Genomic DNA, 15965 nt, shown 5'->3' with positions numbered 1-15965 from the left:
GGTTCTCAATCTTCCTAATCCTGTGACCCTTTAATACAGTAATACAGACATTTCTCATGTTGTAGAACCCAACCATAAAATTATTTTTGTTGCCAATTCATAACTGTAATTTAGATATTATTACAAATAGTAATGCAAATATTTAATAAGCAGGTTATCTGACATGTGAGCACGGTGAAAGCCTCCTTCGACCCTGAAAAGGGTTATGACCCACAGGTTGAGAACCACTGTTCTAGACCTTAAGGATCATTAGATGAGGAGGCAAAAGAACATGAGAGGCAGAAGATAAGGCCATTATATACCATCTTCTGAGTATGACACACCCAATATATCATGAGCTTGGAGTAGATTGTGCAGTAGAGTCTTCACAAGACTGGTCTTGTCAATAGACAGTTCTGGATGGGGAAGAGTCTCAGGGGGCCTCTATATTTAACTTTCCTGCTCGACACATTCTGTGGGGTGCTGCAAAGAGCTGCTATGAATCTGTCTTCTCTAGATGGGAAAAATGAGTGGGGAAATTCTAGAATGTTCTGAACGTTGTCTTTCAGGCTTCAGCTATCTTAGTATATCCTTGCATAGTGAGGAGAGCAAAAAATGGACGGAGAGAAAGACAGAGAGAGAGAGAGAGAGAGAGAGAGAGAGAGAGAGAGAGGTCTTGTTTCAGTGTCTTTCCCACCATATCAAACAGGAATGCTATTAGGGAGGTTTAAAACCAATCACCCCAAAATGTATCGCTTATAATGCCGTTTCATTCATGTTTGGGATTAATGATATAAATTTATTGTTTTGCCAGAGGAGAGTGAGAACACAGCCCTCCACTACCACAAGTATGCAGTCAAGTTTCCCAAATTTGGGGAAATTGCAGGGCTAGCACATCTGGAGTGTAATGGATAAACTTCACCCTGGGGAAACCACGTGTGATCATGGTATCTCCTTGGCTACATAAGTATCATGACATAAATTTCAGATATAGAATTCAGAAGAGACTGTGCCCTTCTCTTGGCTCTGGATGTAGTGGTGGTAGGTTGGGAACAACACAGTTCTCCCCATGTAACTATACATGTGGAAAGAATGGCGATAGAACATGGATATGGAAGTCTGATGGGGCACAACGAGGGAGACCTTTTATTTAGAATAACCAGGGGAAGTCTTTAAAAAGTTTTCTTTATTTTTTAAAAATTGACTTATACATGAGTGTTTTGCCTGTATGCATGCGTGCATGTATGTATGAGCACCATGTGCGTGTAGTACCTACAAAGGCCAGAAGGCATCAGAGCCCCTGAAACTGGCGTTATCAAGAGTGAGTCACAATGAAGGTCCTGGGAACTGAACCCATGTCCTCTGAAAGAGCAACATGTTCTCTAAACTGCTGAGCCACTTCTCTAGACTCCAGGAGAGGTGCTTTGAGGTCGAAACAAAAGGTGGTATAGGGAGCATGAGAAGAAGCTATAGCTAGTGGGTGTCAGCAGTTGCAACCAAAGACCCAATGCAGGGCTGAAGACTCTGACAGCATTTTGGTAAGGGCTAGTTGGGTGAGCTGGAGAATTGCTAAAGCATAGATCTGGGAGCAGGCAGGGTGAACGCCGCAGTATTCTAAAGTATGGTGGCTGGGAGTTCAGAGTATATTTTCGGGCACCAGAAGCTGCTGGGGTGATTCCAAGCACAGCAGTAAGATTCTGAATGGAACTTGGCAGGAAATGTGTGTGGGCTTTGCTGCAGATGCGTTAGCTCCAGCAGGTGAGATAAAAAAATTAAATCATTTTATTTATAGCATGACAGGCGTGCAGGCATGGAGCAATTTGCCACCAACTAAGGAGAAAGACAGTAAAACCTAACAGTTCCTGGATTTTAAAATGTACATCTTGTCTGTCTTTCTGTTGATTTCCCTTGCAAGCTCATTGGAGAGTGCAATGAAATAATTTTAAGAGAAATATTGTGTCAGGTGTGATGGCGCATGTCTTTAATCTCAGTCATTGGGAGGCAGAGGCAGGTTGACGTAAGTAAGTTCAAGACCAGCCTTCTTCTCTATATGTCAAGTTCGTGGACAGCCAGAACTATATAGAGAGATCTTGCATAAAAGAAAGGAAGAAAGGGAGGGAGGGAGGGAGGGAGGGAGGGAGGAAGGGAGGAAGGGAGGAAGGGAGGGAAGGAGAGAGGAAGGGAGGGAGGAAGGAAGGAAGGAAAGGAGAGAGGAAGGGAGGGAGGAAGGAAGGAAGGAAAGGAGAGAGGAAGGGAGGGAGGAAGGAAGGAAGGGAAGGAGAGAGGAAGGGAGGGAGGAAGGAAGGAAGCAAGCAAGGAAGGAAAGAAGAAAAGATTGGTTAGAAGTCTAGAGAGTGAGAGGAAGCCACACTAGAGCTGATTTCATGGAGGAAGGAATGAAAAGACCCAAGCCTCTTTGTCAGGGGAAATTTACAAGTAGGGTCCTCAGCATCAGCTGACTCCTTTGAGATAGAGCTTTATACCAGCTTTTTGCTAGAATTGCCATAGCCTAAGTATTTTTCATGACCCTAGAGATGGCTCAGTGGGTAAAAGCACTTGCCTTGCAAGCCTAAGAACCCATGTGAGAAAGCCAGATGCTGTGGTGGGATGTGTGTGAAATCCTAGTAATCCTACAGTAAGATGGGAGGCAGAGCTAGGGGAATCACTTAGAAGGCTGTGAACTAGATAGGCTGGATAACAGCATGGCAGAAACAAGAGGAACCCTGCCTCAAAAAGTCAGGAGCCGAAAACAAACACCTAAAAGTTATCCTCTGAGCTCTACATGCACATACACACGCTACTATAATTGTGGTGTGTGTGTGTGTGTGTGTGTGTGTGTGTGTGTGTGCATGATGCGCGTGCTTTTGAGTGTGAGAGTGTACCTGTCACAGCACACATGTGGGGACCAACTTTAAGTGTTGGTCCTTGCCTTCTACCTTGTTTGAGAAAGGGTCTCTTTGTTTGCTCCTGTGTACACCAGGACAACTCACCCTCAAACTTCCCGGAATTCTCTTGTTTCCATTTCCTATTCTGCCATAGGAGTGCTGGGATCACTGGCGTATTCTACCCTGCCCAGCTTATATGGGTATAAGCTTATAGGGATCTGGATTCAGGTTCTCACAGTATGTGGTAGAAGCCGTCTTCCCAGACCCATAGAATGTTCTGTGATGGAGAGAAGCAACTCTCTACCCCTTCTGTCCCCTGCTAATCTGCTTTTTGACTCTAGGTTTGCTTTCTGGGCATTTCACATGGATCAGAATTATGCAATCCATAGCCCATGATATCTTCTTTCTTATCACAAAGCAAAATATTTTCAAGGATCCTCCAGTGACAGGGAACAGTGCTAGTTAGTTTTTCTCAACCTGACACAACCTACTGTCACCTGGGAAGGGGAAACAATTATAAAGGTATTGTCCCCATGAGACTGGTCTGCGGACATGTCTCTGGGGGCATTTTCTTGATTGCTGACTGATATAAGGAGGTTCCCCCACTTTGGGCAGTGCCATTCATGTACAGGAGGTCCTTGAGTGTATACGTGTCTTAGTTAGGGTTTATTCCTGTGATGAGACACCATGACAGTGTAAACTCTTATAAATTAAAACATTTAATTGAGATGGCTCACTTAGAGTTTCAGAGGTTCAGTCCATTATCTCCGAGTTGGGGAGCATGGTGGCACAAAGGCGGATGTGGTGGTAGAGCTGAGAGTCCTACATCTTGACTTACTGAAGGAAGCTTGAGAGAAAGAGACCTTAAGGCCCACCCCACACAGTGACAAACTCTTGGATCAGCATATAACCTGTCCAGAGGGTTCCCTCAGGGCAGGGCACCTATGGAAATGGACTCTCACTTGCCAAGGATCAGTAGTCCATAGGACAACACAGGGATTTACAAAATTGATGCAACTTGCATGTTTTTTTCTCTCTCATTATATTGGTGATTCTTTGGGTGGGTTTTTAGTTTTACTTTGTCAGTCACACATACAACAGCTGTAATTTTTCCCGAAATTCTGCTCATTTTCAAATATTTTCCTCTAAGATCCAAAAGGGGGTTAATGTTTCTCAAATCTCCTATCTGGAATGACTAACTACAGCTCCTGATCCTGAGAACTTTTCTAACTCAATAGGGACAATTAGGCACACGTGAGAAAATAACACTTGGAACATTAACCATGTGTCAGTTCTGGAAAGGAGAGTAAGGCTTACCTACGCAAAATAGGAAAAGGGTCTCAGGAATACACATCGTGTCATCTGTTGTAAGTTCCCTGGACACCAATCATATAGACTCAATGATAAGATCTAGAATATTCCAGTGGGGAAGAATGCAGTGTGAATGTGGGATGAAGAGATCCAGCTTTACCATATATAGGAGCTTATATTGGTGAAAGATGTATGGCACAGTGGGATGGGGAGAGGGCTTACCAAAGTCTGTGCGATTGAGGCATGGGGCCCTTTTGTAGAGAAGCTTATCTTGTAGACATTAAAGAATTGTTTGAGTTTGAATATTGTTGTCCTTAAAGCATTGTACCCCTGTCTATTAATTTTTAAGTTTCTATAGCCGAGTGGCTGTTAGCTGACGTAAGTGCTGCAAGGACGGGATGCGTCTGACTCAATATTTAGCTAGTCCTGCAAAAATGCTGAGCTCTATGTCTAGAATAAGGTTATGTAAGGGGTGGAAAAGTGTATTTGGGGAAGCATAAAGGGGAACAACGAAGGCTTTTATAATGACTAAAATGTGATGTATTTCTTAAGAATCAAAAAAAAAAAGGAGCCAATAATAAAGTTGTTCATGTAACCCTGGTAAGAAACAAATACTCTGTTAGTGTACAAAGACAGCTCGAGCTCTCTGGGGTCAATTGAGTGCAATCCACTTGGGGGGTCTGAAGTTTTCCTTGCACTGATGCCCCTTCCTCACCTCAAGACCTGAATCAGAGCTGAGGCTGAGCCTCCAGCAACACACTTCCTCCAACAAAGGCCACACCTCCTGAGAGTGTCACTCCCTTTGGGGGCCATTTTGTTTCAAACCACCACAGTATGAAAGTAGACTGAGCACGCTATGGAAAGCAAGCCAGTCAGTGTTCCTCCATGGTCTCTGCTTCAGCTCCTACCTCCAGGTTCCTATGGAAAGCAAGCCAGTCAGTGTTCCTCCATGGTCTCTGCTTCAGCTCCCACCTCCAGGTTCCTATGGAAAGCAAGCCAGTCAGTGTTCCTCCATGGTCTCTGCTTCAGCTCCCACCTCCAGGTTCCTATGGAAAGCAAGCCAGTCAGTGTTCCTCCATGGTCTCTGCTTCAGCTCCCACCTCCAGGTTCCTATCCGTGTTTCTGCCCCAATTTCCCTCTGTGATGGACTTCAGCTTGTAAGGCAAAGAAACACTTCCTTCCAGTAAGTTTCAGTCAGGATTTTATCATGGCAACAGAGAGGCAAAACAGAGACACATCAGTCCTCTTTTTTTTTTTTTTGTGATGGGGCAATAATCTATTGCGTATACTTTAACATGTATCTTATTCCTTCTGACACGATGGCCATGTTTCTTTGGCTGTCATCACCATTATTATGGCTTCTGAGGTATTTCTGAGGGGTAGGAGACTTCCAAAAAACAAGGAGAAAGGAAGGAGAAGGAGGAGGGAAGAGGAGGAGGAAGGACTAGGCCTATATGTAGGACATGAGTCTATGTAGGATATGAGTGTGGGTTTAAACCTGACTTCGCTTCCCAGTGCATCTGTGACTTGGCTTCACAAAAGCTTTAGTTTCATTAACGGTGAAAAGAGTTAGGGGTCATTCCTAGGCTACAGACACTCACCATAGATCAACTCTCTCGACCTTCCCACCCATCCTGTGAGTCAGACACAGTCATTCCTTTAGTTCTGTTTATGAGACAACAGATAGATGGTCAGTGAATATGAGCCATCTGACCACTATCACAAAAAGTGCTAGTAGAGCCGGGATTCGAGGGCAGAATGTGTGGTCCCACAGTTTAACCCTGGAACTCTTGGGCACCACAAGAGTTGGATGATTATTAGAAGCAACCCATCAGTGTATGAATGGGTAAGCAAAAAATGGCATGACCCTGCAATGGAAGGCTAGTTAACCTAACATAGTAGTCCAGATCTGTCAGCCCAACTATTCAGAAGGTTGAGACAGTGTGGGATAAAAGTTCAAAGGTAGCTTTAGCTACAGGGTGATCTAAAGATCTGCCTAGGAAACTTAGTAAAACCCTATCTCAAAATAAAAGGAAAGGGGATTAGGGATGTAACTCAGTAATAAATCACTTGCCTAGTATATGTGAGATCTTAGGTTCCATCCCAGCACCCCACAAAAAATGAATATTATTCAGACAAAAATTAGATGAATTATTAATACCTAGGACATGGGTGGGTATGATGGGTCAGAGAATCCAAACACACGAAGTCACAGGGCATATGAGTCCATGTATATCAAAAGCCATGCCAACAGAAGCAGATCACTAATTTTGAGAGATGGTGGCCAGGGACACAAGGAATGATGATTTAAGGGGATGGAATCTCCTTTCAGGGTGATGAATTTGTCTTGAAGTTGGGTAATATATGAAGATACCAAATCTGCCAAATTACATACAGTCAGTTGTGGGTCAGTGAGATGGTTCAGAGGGTAAGGATGCTTGCTGATAAGCTTGGCAATCAGAGTTCAGTTCTTGAAACCCACTGTCTCACTCAAGCTGTCCTCCGACCCTCACATACCCCAACGCCCACTATATATTAAGTAGGAGTTCAAGAGAATTTTAAAATAGTCAGTGGCTGGTTTCAAGTTTTGTGATTTGGTTTCAAACATGAACAAAACTGATAATCAGCAGCAATAAAACAACTAACCTGCATGACTAAACATGAAAGTTCTACCCAGAGAAATAAAATTGCACTTTCTTCTCAGGACTCAGGAGGTCCGGAACTCGGCATTTACCTAACAAAAATCCACACCAGCATTCACATACTTAACTGAGCAACGATATTCTTAGAAGATCATGCTTGGTACTGTAAATCTGGCAAGGAAACTTAAAATAAACTCTTCCTCAAGTTGATTTTGGTCATGGTGTTTTATCACAGCAATAGAAACCCTAACAAAGACATGAGAGTAGTATCTATCAAATTACCCTCTAAATTTCCATCTCTATACTCATTATTTAGTGTAGCTCTCAGACCTCAGCAGAGAAATTTCTTTGTGTAGTGGATATAACAGTCAAGGCAGAGCATCACAACCGATTAAAGTACAGAGAATAATGAGTGTGGAATGTTCAGCCAAAAATGGGCCACCTCTACCACCCTCACTCTCCAAATGATCATTGTCGAGGAAGGGGAGACTGAGGCCAAGGAGGACTGAGTAAAACAGTTTCCTTTGGACACAACAGCACTGCTGTATCCATGAACTCAACAGAGGTTGCGGATGCTTGCACAAGATCAAGCCAGGTGACGATCCGGCAAGGAGGTGAGAGGGGCTCACCAGTGCCCCTCCCTGGTTGAGGAGATTTTGGCAGTTGATGGCTTCTGGGAGAGGGAGAGTCAGCTTTTACCGGTTGACTCCTAGTAAGTCCACCAAGCTCCACTGTACACCCCTGTACTGATGAGTATATGAGTAGTACAGATTGAGCTCTGAAGATTATTTAAGGCAAAATAAGAGGACTTTAAGTAAGAAGGGGTGAAGGATGGACCTGAGAGGAGTTATGGGAGGAGTGGGAGTGGTTATGATCAAAATAAGTTGTATGCAAGTATGAGATTCTCAAAGAGTTAATAGAGACTTTATATTTTATTTTTTTAAAGAAGTATACTTTTATTTTCTCTATACATTTGTAAAACAATTAGGACCAACATTTTGAAACAGAAATGAAGAACCCCCCCCCCCTGTGGAAAAATGACACTGAAACAGGGACAGAGTTGCTGAGGGGCAGTGCACTAGCCCTGACAAGCTGCAGCAACTCTGATTGGTCCAAGAAATGGCGGTACTGGGAGGGTGTAAGAGGGAGACAAAGGACGGCAATTTACTGAGGAAGTGGGTCCCGAAGTGGACCACGAGGGGGAACTGGGGGCCATGGAGTGGGTCTGGGTGGAAGGAGGGGCCCCTGCTGGTAGCCGTAGGGAGGGGGTCTTGGAGGACCAGTGTATCCATGAGGGGGCATCAATGGAGGAGGCCCACGCATACCGTGCGGAGGCATGGGGCCTGGATGACCCATGGGAGATCCAAAAGGAGGACCTTGGGTGGGGGGGGAGCATGCCCATGGGAGGAGGTCCAGGATGCGGCATTCCGGGAGGTGGCCGGGGTGGTGGCTGTCCTCCAGAGCCTGGAGGCCCAGCATGGGGGTGTCCTAGGCCATGGTGGGCCAGCTGCATCTGGGACATCCCTGGATGGGGCATCCCACCTGGGGGGAACGGGTGAGGATGTGAATGTCCATGACCAGGATGCCCAGCTCCTGGAGTTCCCGCTGCTGGGGGGCCATGTCCTCCATCCCCAGGTGGCATCAGGGGCATGGCTGGGGGTATCCCGGGAGGCAGGGCTCCAGAGGTGGCACCAGAGGTGGGAAGGAGCCAGGAGGAGGCATGCCTGGTGGAGGAAGTCCAGAACCCAGGGATGAAACCACAGGGTTGGGGGCAGAAGGTGGAGGGGGTGCGTCGGCAAACAGCTGATAAGGGCGGTCAGCCTGGGACAGCGGGTTCTGGGCTGCCAGAAGTCGCTCAGCTGCTGAGCCATGGCGCTCGCCCTTCGAGTCCTTCTTGAAGGCGTAGGACACCGTGATAGGACGGTTACACAGGTACTGCCAATTCATGGCCTCGATTGCTGCGTCTGAAGCATAAAATGAAGCGAAGTTAATGAAGGCATAGCCCTTGGAGTTGCCTGTGTCCGGGTCCCGCATGATCTTGGGGGTTTGTAAGATGACCCCAAAGGCGCTGAAAGTATCATAGAGCAGCTTCTCATCGATTTCGGGGTCCAGGTTCCCAATGAAAATGTTGGCCCCTACGTCCAGGTTTTTGTTGTGAGCGGAAGCCCTGTTCACCTGGATCAGCTTCCCATAGAGCTTGATCATATTCATGATCTTAATAGCATAGTCGGCATCCTCCTCACTCAAGAACTCAACGAAGCCATAGCCTTGGTGCTGGCTAGTGACTCTGTCTTTTGGCATGTGGGTGTTGACCACTGGCCCTGCCTGGAGAAAGAGTTCCCACAGCAGAGGTTCGCTTACTTTCTCGTCTAGACCGCCCACGTACACCGTGGCATCCTGATTCTGTTCGGAGATCGGTCCGGCAGCCATGGCGAAAAGGCTCCCGCAGTCTCTAAGCAGCAGCTCCGCCCTCCTGAGACTTTATATTTTAAAACCAAGCAGGGTAAGGTGCTATTGAAAGTACTCAAGCAGAATATGAGTAGATAGAAACTGTCAAATTCTCTCAACCTTTATGTTTGCAAAACTTGTATATTAAAATGTTGAGGAGCTCAACCCTCTCACCCACAGGTCTGTCAGCCTCTTAGTTTCTAAAAAATATCCTCTCTGGGCACCTGGCAGAATGTGTGTGGGCAGGCAGGAGGAGCAGGAGCCTTTATTTCAGTTATCACCTTGACAGCTGTGCATGGAGACAGCATGGTTGCCATCTTTGGCTCTGTACATGGCCGTGCCTTTCCTGTTTGGAAAGACATTTCCATCCATCTGGGGCTTAGTGGGAAGTCTTGCTTTGTCTCCTTTTATGGAAGCCAAGGTACGCGCTTGCCCACTGTGACCATGTATTGAACTTTCTTTAGAGTCAGTTCTGAACTCCAGCTCTCTTTTGGGCCTATGTGGTACTCTCTAGGGGGAGTTAAGGCAGAGACAGAAGGAATAAAGGTGCTCCTAGTTGCCAGTTCCCTTCCTTCCCCTCTCTTCCATCCCTCCCCTCTCTCCCCTTCCTCCTCCCTCCCTCCGTCTTTTTCTCCCCCCTCCATTCGTTCATTCCTTCCTTCCTTAAGGCAGTGTCTCCTGGATGGAGTTCAGACTGATATTGAACTTCTGACCCTCCTGCCTTCACCTCTGTAGTGCTGGGATTACCTGGATGCATCACCACGACTGGTTAATGTGGTGCTGGGAATGAAACCCAAGGCTTTGTGCCTAGGCAAGGAGTCTAACATCTGAGTTACACCCCCAGCCCTAAACATGAGCATCTTTCACACTAGCATGCCCTATTTGGTTCGGTATCCTCTCTCTTGCTTCCTTTGAGTCATTTTGATTGAGGGTTGGTTGGGGGCAGGGCAGGGCTCCAACTGCCTGTGAAATACTGGTAATCCATTTGCCCATCCTCCTAGTGTTGGGACTACAGGCATAAACCACCAAGCTTGGTTTCAGAACTTGATTCTTCGGCCTTTATTTAGATTTCCAGAGCTGCCTAACATCTGTGCAATCATTTTTCTTCCTTTCAAGACAAGGTCTCATGTTGCACAGGCTGGCCTCAAATTAATTATGTAGCTAAAGATTACCTTGATGTCTTGATCCTTGTGTCTCTACGTCCCAAATGCTTTGATTACATACAAATGCATGCCACCACACCTTCCTCAGCCTTTAACAAAATTCTTGTTTCTTCAAGGAGATATTTGTTTGTTTGTTTAGTGTGTGTGTGTGTAGAGGGAATACATATCTCAGAGCATACATGTGAAAGTCAAAGTCCTCTCCCGGGGACTAAACTCAGGTTGTTAAGCTCGGAGGCAAGCACCCTTATTCACTGAGCCAGCCTACCAGCCTAAAACAGATTTGTTTTATTGACCTTGCTAGCACCAAGGCTGGCCTCAAATGGTAGATCTTACATAATCCTCCTGCCTCAGTCTCCTGGTAGCTGGGACTACAGGTCTGGATTAACTCTATTGGGACCCCATTTGCATATCTTACAGCTGACTAACTTATTTATTTGTCATTATTTTGTGGGTATGTGTGTACCTGAATGTGCGTATGTGTGCCAGGTATGTGCAGGAGTCTGTAGAGGCCAGAGGAGGGTATTGCATCTCCTGTAACTGGAGTTACAGATGGTTGTGAGTTGCCATGTAGGTGCTGGGAAACAAACCTGGGTCCTCTGCAAGAGCAGTAAGTGCTCTTGACTGCTGAGTCATCTCCCGGACTCCCAGTGGCCTAACTGAAAGAACACAAGTCCACTGTTCTTACCTTATGCATAGAACTGTGGTGCCGTCACCACCACAATCAGTCTCCAAATATTTTAATCACCCAAGAAAGAAAATCCACAACTGTTAGCACCCATCTCTCATTTTTCCCCTTTATCTCCCTCCCTCCTCCTAGCCTCTGACAGTCTCTTCTTTACTTTCTGTCTATGTTCACATAATCTGGGTCCCTCGTGTAGCACTTATCATGTATCTATTAAGTGGTATCTCTGACACTTTCTATTCTGTCCCATGACTCCTGCCTTTGCAGTTATTGCGTCCTCTGACATATTTCACATAACACAGTATCTTCTGGATTTATCCATGTTGGCACAAGTGACAAAATTCCCTTCTTTTTAATCTTGATGTTAAAGTTCTATGTTTTTTATTCATGTATGATGTGTCTGCACGAGTGTACAGGCACATGTGTGTGCTGCCTGTGTGCCTGTGCATGTGTGTGGAGGTTAGAAGAGGGCATCAGAACACTCAGAGCTGGAGTTAACAACTCTATGTAGGACACCCAGCTTGCTATGTGGATGCTGAAATCCTGACTGCAGCAGAATCACAGACTTAGACATGCCCCCAGCCACAGCTTAGGCCCAGATGTGAACATGGCTCTGGGTAGCAGTGCTGGCCACCCTGCTCTGCATGGTCCTGGTGGCAGAATGACCCAAGGGGACCAATGCAGCTTCAGGTGTCAGCCCAGACCCGAGGCATCTACACTGCCTTTGGCAGTAACTGGAGTCACACAGACATCTACGTAGATTCTGGCTGCAATAGGGCCACAGACCCAGACATAACCTTTGTCAGTAGATTGGGCCTGGATGACATCATTGCCACAGGTGCACAGGTTAATCAGGTTGGCATAACTCTGGGAGTGGCACATTCCTTGGACACCAGCATGGCCAAAGGTAGTAGTAGCCCTGAAGGTGGGCATACTTGTAGCCTTTGGTGGCAACTAGGGCCATGGACATCAACACAGACCATGACTGCCATTGGGCCATGTACCTAGACATGGTCCTTAGCAGCATCCCAGGCTCAGATGCCACCATGTCCCCAGGTGACTGCACAAGTCATTCAGATCAGCATTGCCTGGCTGCAAGGTGGCCCTTGGACCACAACATGGCCCCAGGTGGTGGCCCAGACCCCAGGCATCTGCATGGCTTTTGATGGTACCAGGAGCAATGGATATCAACCTAGACCCTGGCTTCAGTAAGGTCATGGACCCAGAAATGGCCTTAGGCTGCAGCTCAGATCAGGCCAGATGTCACCATGCCTCTTGGTGGCTGTGCAAGGCATTCAGATCTGAATGACCCTTGGGGCACCCTGACCTTTGGACACCAGGTGTTGACTTAGACCCTGGGCATCTACATGGCTTTTGGTGGTAACAGCTAGAGCTAATGGACATCAACACAGTCCCAGGCTGCTGTAGGGCCGTGGATCCAGATATGGACCTTGGCTGCAGACGATACCAGGACCATGGGTGAAAGTGCAGGATACTCAGAATAGCATGCCTCCAGCCTTGGTACATCCCTCAGTCCCCAGTGTGGGAAGAGGCGGCAGCCCAGACCCTGAGCATCTGTGTGGTCTTTGGCAGCCACACAGGCCATGGACATCAACACAGATCCTGGCTGCTATAGGGCCATGGACTAGTGATGTGGGATTCTCCTCTGTATGCTGTGAATATTATTGGTTAATAAAGAAAACTGGCTTGACCTGATAGGGCAGAACTTAGGTAGGCAGGGGAAGCTAAACTGAATGTTGGGAGAAAGGAGGCAGAGTCAGAGGGAAGCCATGGAGCCTCCGCTGGAGAGAGATGTGCTGAAACTTTGCTGGTAAAACATGGCCTTGTGGTGATGCACAGATTAATGGAGATGGGTTAAATTAAGATGTAAGAATTAGCAAATAAGAAGCTAGAGCTAATGGGCCAAGCAGTGATTTAAATAACATAGTTTCTGTGAGATTATTTTGGGTCTAAACTGCTGGGCTGCTGGGAAACAAACAAGCAGCCTTCTTACAACAAACTAGCCTGCTTTCTTATGCAACCCAGGACCACTTGCCTAGGTATGCCGTTGTCCATGGTGAACTGGAACCACCTACATCAAGTGTTTATCAAAAAAAAAATGCCTATAAACTTGCCTACAGACTGATATGATGGGGACATTTTCTCAGTAGAGGTTTTCTGTTCACAGATGACCCTGGCTTGTATCAAGTAAACATAGAAATAACCAGAACAGAAAGTTAGATTGACTCCACCTCTTGACTGTTGTGAACAATGCTGTAGTGAACGTGACAGGGTGGCAGATCTCTCTAAGTTTGAGCCCAGTCTGATCTTCATAGTGAATTTAAGGACCATGAGAGCCACAGAGTGAGACCCTGCAACCATCAATCAATAAAGAAACATGCAAACAAATAATAAAATATAAAAATAGAAATAAAGATGGCTTTTCTCTGTACCAGGAGCTGAATTGGGAAGACTTATCTTCCCATTCACCATTTCTGAACACAGGGTTCAGCAGACTGAAGGGGAAGGAAAAAAGAAATGCTGGGAATTGTGGCAGATCTGGAGAACTCAGTTTTCCCTAGGGTACTGGTTGGAGGTTAAATGTTCTTAGATTTTAAAGTTCACTGAAGATGACTAATTACTTCCATATCTGATCTTTTCAACCAGGATACTATAATGTTTCTCCTAGCTGCCAGCAATTTAGCTGCTTGATTGATAGCTGTCTAGACATTTTCCTTGTGCCTACACATATCAGTGGTTTCCTGGAATCAGGATGGTTGACTGTCCCAGGAAGGACAGTGACAAAGACTGGATCGGAAAGATGAGTTATCTTCTTGATTACCAAGCCTGGTATCCAACAGACCAGTAAGTGACATTGCTGCCAGGTCTGAAAGCTCAAGTCACTCCCTGAGGAACCATGGGCACTCTCAATCAAGCAGCTGCTTCTTCGGCTGTCATCATGACTGCTGTGGCTGCTTTAAATCCCTTGTGCCTGCCGGGCGGTGGTCGCGCAGGCCTTTAATCCCAGCACTCGGGAGTCAGAGGCAGGCCTATCCCTGGGAGCTCGAGGCCAGCCTGGTCTACAAGAGGTAGTTCCAGGACAGGCTCCAAAGCTACAGAGAAACCCTGTCTTGAAAAGCCAAAAAAAAAAAAAATCCCTTGTGCCTGCTAAAAGAATCACCAGTCTAGCCACTGACACCTGGGAGAGCCTTCACATCAGGGCGTCTCCTCAAGGCGCTTTATTCCTGTCATAGCAGCCACAGTTATCACAGTGGTTGCCACACCAACAACATCTCTACTTTGGGGACCTTTGCTCAAGCTGTGATAGCTTTAGAAAGCCCCTAGAATACCATGCAATCGTGTTCTCGCAGCAGCTCTGGTCACCTGCACTGGGACCCGTGCAAGTCTGGGCCTGTCATCAGTCAGTTATAGATGACGGAGGGGCTTGCAATGCCCTACTTTTCTCTGCTTAACTTTTGGTTACTGATAGATTTTAGGGGAGGAGGTGTCATTGCTTTCAGTTGTGCACCCACTGGTGAGTCCCCCCGGCTCCAGTGTATAGTTTTAAATCCGTGGTCACACAGATGGTCCTGGTTAAACAACACAAGACCAAAAGATGTGAGTGTGAGGAAGAGACTTGTGCTGGTAGGGGATGGGGAGCAAATGGTGTGGCTCAGTGGTAGATCACCTGCCTAGAATCCTCCATGGAGGGACTGAGGGCGTGTGTCAGCAGTAGAACCCTTGCCTAGAATCCTCCATGGAGGGACTGAGGGCATGTGTCAGCAGTAGAACCCTTGCCTAGAATCCCCCAGTGAGGGGCTGGAAGTGTGGCTCAGTGGGAGAAAACCTGTCTAGAATCCCCTAGTGAGGAGCTGGGAGTGTGGCTCAGTGGTAGAGCACCCACCTAGAATTCCCCAGTGAGGGGAGGGGGGACATGGCTCAATAGGACATCTGCAAAGAACCTACCAGTGTGAAGTTAGGGGCATGATTCACTAGCAAAGTCCTTGATATTACGTAAAAGGAGCTAGGTACAATTCTAAGATCAAAAAAAGGTTGGGGGTGGGGGGAAGATTCATTCAACTTTAGGGTATGTATCATCCTAGGGCTTGATGTTTCAGGAGCTTCCCTCTGTCTCTGAGTTGTGACCATCACCATGTCTCCAGTTACTGCCTACTTGCCCGTGTTTGGAGCCCTGCTATTATCACATTGGACTCCATGACTGCATGGTAATCACCCAGCAGGTCTAGTGCCTCTGCTATAATTACGCTGCTGGCTGTGGGAGCTCCTGGTACAATGAGCCAGCTGGGCTGCGATTCCTCATCCGATCCCAGTGACTGTACATAGTTACAGTCTGGTGTCTAAAACCCTGTCATAATTATCTGGCCCTGTGTAGCAATTCATTTTATTTATTAAGAATGATATCTGCGAAGCTGCTGTATTTCAGTTCTTCTGGGCATTATTTTATTTTATTTTTATCAAGGCAGGATTTCTCTGTGTAGCTTTGGAGCCTGTCCTGGAATGCATTCTGTAGACCAGGCTGGTCTTGACCTCACAAAAATTCACCTGCCTCTGCCTCCTCGGTGTTGGGATTAAAGGCGTGCACCACCACCACCCGGGAACTATCTGCTCTTCATGTGAGAGATGTTAAGACATAGTATCACCCTGTGAGATAACACAAGAGACACCAGAAGGAGTATGTTAGGAACACTATGTACAGATCTGTGAGTTTGCACTGCAAAATTTTCGGGTTACCATGCCACATATTGTGAGGAGCCTGGTGAGACCTTCCCCACTCAAGATAGGTATTCAGGGGTCAACTCAGTGCAGAGCCACCATCAGCCATGATACCTAGAGG

At 46.6% G+C, this 15965-nt stretch overlaps 1 non-coding gene and 1 pseudogene across 1 annotated transcript; both read right to left on the bottom strand.

Annotated features, from left to right (window-relative positions):
* Nucleotides 1–790: 790 nt before the first annotated feature.
* On the bottom strand, nucleotides 791–950 carry LOC121450227. The gene has a single exon (XR_005974564.1). It is a non-coding gene; the product is annotated as a U1 spliceosomal RNA (small nuclear RNA).
* Nucleotides 951–7981: 7031 nt separating this feature from the next.
* LOC121449038 lies at nucleotides 7982–9247 on the bottom strand (annotated as a pseudogene).
* Between the last annotated feature and the right edge of the window lie 6718 nt (nucleotides 9248–15965).

The sequence above is a fragment of the Microtus oregoni genome, unplaced genomic scaffold (genome assembly GCF_018167655.1).
Source record: "Microtus oregoni isolate MIOR12 unplaced genomic scaffold, Mior012 000006F_ref0000085, whole genome shotgun sequence".
Classification (NCBI taxonomy): Eukaryota; Metazoa; Chordata; class Mammalia; order Rodentia; family Cricetidae; genus Microtus; species Microtus oregoni.
The sequence above is the reverse complement of the archived record's forward strand: the minus strand, read 5'-3'. Positions and strand labels throughout refer to the sequence as shown.